This window comes from Callorhinus ursinus, unplaced genomic scaffold (assembly GCF_003265705.2).
Source record: "Callorhinus ursinus isolate GAN/ISIS: 27379988/994484 unplaced genomic scaffold, GSC_fseal_2.0 scaffold99, whole genome shotgun sequence".
In the NCBI taxonomy this organism is placed as follows: Eukaryota; Metazoa; Chordata; class Mammalia; order Carnivora; family Otariidae; genus Callorhinus; species Callorhinus ursinus.
The window spans coordinates 312,939-317,434 of record NW_027397161.1 but is presented as its reverse complement, the minus strand read 5'-3'; positions in this window follow the sequence as shown (position 1 = coordinate 317,434).

The following is a 4,496-nucleotide window of genomic DNA, read 5'->3' as shown; positions in this document are numbered from 1 at the left end:
ACGTGGGCGTGCGAGCGGCGGGCACGTGGGCGTGCGAGCGGCGGGCACGTGGGCGTGCGAGCCGCGGGCACGTGGGCGTGCGAGCGGCCCGTCTCGTGGCGGGGAGGGGGGGACCGCGTCTCCGGGGCGCGCCTGCCCTGCCCCGCCCCGCCCCTGCCTGCCTGCCTGCCGCGCTCCGGCTTCCGCCCGGGGCCGGTGTTGAGGGTGGGCGCGGGGGCCCTTTCGGGGGCCCGTGGGATTTCCTGGGTGTTGCCTGCGGACGCAGGAGGCTTTGTTAAACTGTCGCTCTCCTGCCGCTCGGTCTTGGGTCAGTTAGGAGAGCGAAGAACCTCGGAGCAGAGAAGGGACAACTCCCGATCTAAGCCCGTGAGATCCCTTAGTAGAAGTTACTTGCAACGTCTTCACGGACGACCTCTGACTAGTAACCTTCAGCGTGGGCGTCCGGAAGGCTTGGGTAGCTTTTCCTGCTCTGGGGGCTGAGGGCAGGCTGCCCCAAGCTGGGCCACTCCGGCGTGAAGGTTATTTCGAGCGGACGGCAACGGAGACCCTGTGGGCTCGACAGAACTTTTTGCCCCTCTCTCAATTACATGGAAGAGTCTAAACTGGGAGTCTTTCCAAGAACACTAGTCATTACCAGAGATAAATTTTATCTCAGGGACCCATCGAATGGCAGGACAAACAGCTAATTAGCAAACATTTGCTTTTTCTTATTGCCCTGTGAATTACATTCCTTCCTTCAAAGTCCCAGACCCTTACCTTTTTCTTAATTCAGGATATGGCATATATATCTCATTTTGTCGGACTGTCTCTGGAATTTCCATGGCTCTGTGGATGCCCCATGTGTAAGCTATTAAATTTGATTTTTTTCCTGCTAATCTATCTCATGTTAATTTGATCCTGATCCAGGTACAAGGACCTTTGAAGAGAAGAGGAATTCTCGCTCCCTGGTACTACTTTTTTTTTTTTTAAAGATTTCATTTATTTATTTGAAAGAGAGAAAAAGAGCAAGAGCACGAGAGGGAAGAGGGTCAGAGGGAGAAGCAGACTCCCCGCCGAGCAGGGAGCCCGACGCGGGACTCGATCCCGGGACTCCAGGATCATGACCTGAGCCAAAGGCAGTCGCCCAACCAACTGAGCCACCCGGGCGCCCCGGGTACTATAAGAAAAGATTGTTTTATATTGCGTATATTCTTTTCTCGTGTTTCTTAAACATTCATCGTATCACTTACACCGTAGTTTTTAGTAAGTGACCAGTTAGCAAAAGAAAACAAAAAAATGTCTTTATCGGAGTCAGTTTCCTATTCTTTCTTTTAGTAGGTTATAAAAATGGTCAAAAGGAAGGAATAACACAATATTTGCTATTGGTATGGACACCTCATGATAAAACCCAAGCAGAGACTGGAATTTCATTCAGGTATATGCACAGTTTGGCACTGTCACGTGTAATGGTATATACCAGCCGGCTGATGGAGTTTCAGGTCCTTTCCAGGGCTGACAGTCCTATCATGTGACAATTCATGTTTAAGTAAGTCCCTACAGCAAGTGCGAGCTAATCTTGAAATGCAGACAGGACAGAAACATGAATTTTATTTATTTATTTTTTTGAAACATGAATTTTAAATAGTAAGTGGCAAGCTAGCTACAAATAACTTGTTCATCCTCCCTCCAAAAAAAAAAAAAATATATTAAAACATCTGTCAGTGGGACGCCTGGGTGGCTCAGTCGTTAAGCGTCTGCCTTCGGCTCAGGTCATGGTCCCAGGGTCCTGGGATCGAGCCCCGCATCGGGCTCCCTGCTCAGCGGGGAGTCTGCTTCTCCCTCTCTCTCTGCCGCTCCCCCTGCTTGTGCTCTCTCTCTCTCTCTTTCTGTGTCAAATAAATAAATAAAATCTTTAAAAAAAAATAAATAATAAAACATCTGTCAGTGCAATGAACCGTATTATAAAAAACCAAGTAGGAAAAAAAGAAAAGCCACCTAGGACAAAACAAGGCTCCCGCCCTGATGGGATCCACATGGTGCTCTGGGTGTACGGAAATAAACATTATATGACATGGCATTATTTAAGTGACTCAAAAAAAAAAAAGTAAAAAACAGGAAGGATCTTTCAAAATAAGATTGAGAATTTATTCCAAAATTAATGTTAGCCCAGATGGTGATGCTACTGGAAACTCCAGAGTAGGGTCACCTCAAAATGGAACAGCAAAGGATTTAAACTGGGCTGAAGCGCATTTAGAGCAGGAGACAGAGTGCCGAGCAGGAAGGCAGCCTGCCGGGTACAAAGGCTTCAAACCCTGAGGATGGAAAATAATTGCCTGTGTGGACGGCAAGGACTTCACTCCTTATCTGGTGGGAGAGGGAAGCCAAGCATAGACACACCTGTGGTTTGCAGGGTGGGCAGAAGAGTAGGGAGACTCTGTGACTTGGTTGCCTCATCTGTAAGATGGGGATAATAAGCTTGCGGTGAGGTCATCTCAGCCTGGCCCAGAGTAATGCTCCGTAAATGATAGTTCTTCTGTGTCACGGCCTCTGAGAAGCTGATAAAAGGTACAAACTTCTCCCCAGAAAAACGTGCACCTGACAGGAAGGAATCGGCAGACATCACACACACCCTGCATACGCACACACCCGGCCAAGCCCGTGCCAGAGTCCGAGAACCCCAGCTGAAGGTCCCCAGGATCAGGACCTGAGCTGAAGGCAGATGCTTAACATCTGAGCCACCCAGGCGCCCCCAGTGCTGTTCTGTTTCTTGACAACAAACACATCCAAGATACATTAAGATAGTGGGTATAATGTGAAACCATCTTTATAAATTTATTTTCCTGTGTGTGTGTGTGTGTGTGTGTGTGTGTGTGTGTCTGTAGGTGAAAGTGGACTTCAGCTGCCTCCATTTTGACCTCAAACTTTCCAGTGGGTTCTTCTTTCTAGCTGGTCCCTTGGCTTAGGCGGAAGACGCTGAGGACAAAGCATCCCCTGGTGGGAACCGAAACTCCCCCCTGGAGCATAAGGACTGCCTGGGCCAGCGAGACCCCTGCGTGATTGACTCCAAGACAGTGATTCATTTGACCTTCAGGGCCTGCAGGGACCCACCCTCCTTTGCCCCACATTTTCCTTCTATAAACCCAGAAGTATTCCAGCATTTCGTGGAGTTTTTGAAACACTAGCCCGTCTTCCAGCGTTGGCCTCACTGAAATAAATTCTTCTTTTGCCGCCACTCATCTCTGTACCTTTGGATTTTGTCAGCGGCCAGTGGCTGAACCTGTTGTGTTTGGGACCCCCGGAACCAGGTGCTCATGCACTCCCTGTGACCCAGCTATATTACGGGTAACAGGCTTCTCTGAGGAGAAGAGCATCGGTGCAGAAGTTCACGAGCTTCCCCAGTGACTGTGGGCAGCCAAGGACCGGGGCTGACCGCGGACGCCTCGTGGAAAGCATGCAGCTATAATGTGTTGTTACCAGACTTTTTCATTCCTTCTGTGGCAGAGCATTATAACCTCTGCAGCCGAGGGTTCCCTTTGCAAGTGAAAGGGGCCTTGAGGAATGAGCGAGGGGCAACGTTTGTCCTGAGAGAGAGCAGCGGCGGCAAATCATGTTGGGACAACTGAAAGAAACCACGACGCTGGCAACTTTGGAAGTGTCCCAGACTCCACTGGAGCAGTCATGAGGATCTGCTCGACCAGACATGGTAGGGCCAAGGAAAGGGAAAATAAACTCAATTCCGCACAGCTAAGGTTTTTAACCGGGAGGTGGGCATAGACACTGGGTAATCAAGGGGAGGGCCGGCTTGGGGGAGCAAAGAGAGGGCTAAGGTGTGGGCCCTGCGGAGGGGGCCGTGGCGAAGGGGGTGTAACTAAAACTACAGGGAAGACGAGGTCACCAGTTATTACCGGGGGCTTCAAAGACCCATCAAAGCTGAAACTGTTAGAGGACTTCGTGGGACAGGTAGGTCGTTAGGGCCGGGGTCCCCAGCAAGAAAATAAGGAGTGAGGACAGCTAAAATAAAACTGCACTGACGTCCTGTTCCGCACTTAGACAGGACCCCACCAGCATTCTGTTCCACAGCCTTGGCAGAAAAGATTTCTGCAAAACATCCTTAAATAAGACAACCACAAGGCATGTGTCCCCACTGATACGGGAAACGAAGGCGGAAGGAAACACAGATAAATTAAATGTCCTTATCACCTGCCCCCATGGACAAATACTTGAGACAGAGTATCGTGTTCCTGCAGGAAGCTCTAGTCTGCATGTTAATGCTCTGCTAGAGGGAAAAGCAACCTTAGTTTGACGATGGCCAGGTATCCTGTGAGTCTTCTCTAGCAGATGAAAATACTCTTGGAACTTCTGTTATCTTTACTTCCCCCAACCCCAAAGTATAGAATCAATTGCTCCTCATTATCCTATGGTTTCACTCATCTGTGGAACATAAGGAAGAGCAGGGAGGACATTAGGAGAAGGAAGGGAGAAATGAAGGGGGGAAATCGGAGGGAGAGACGAACCAT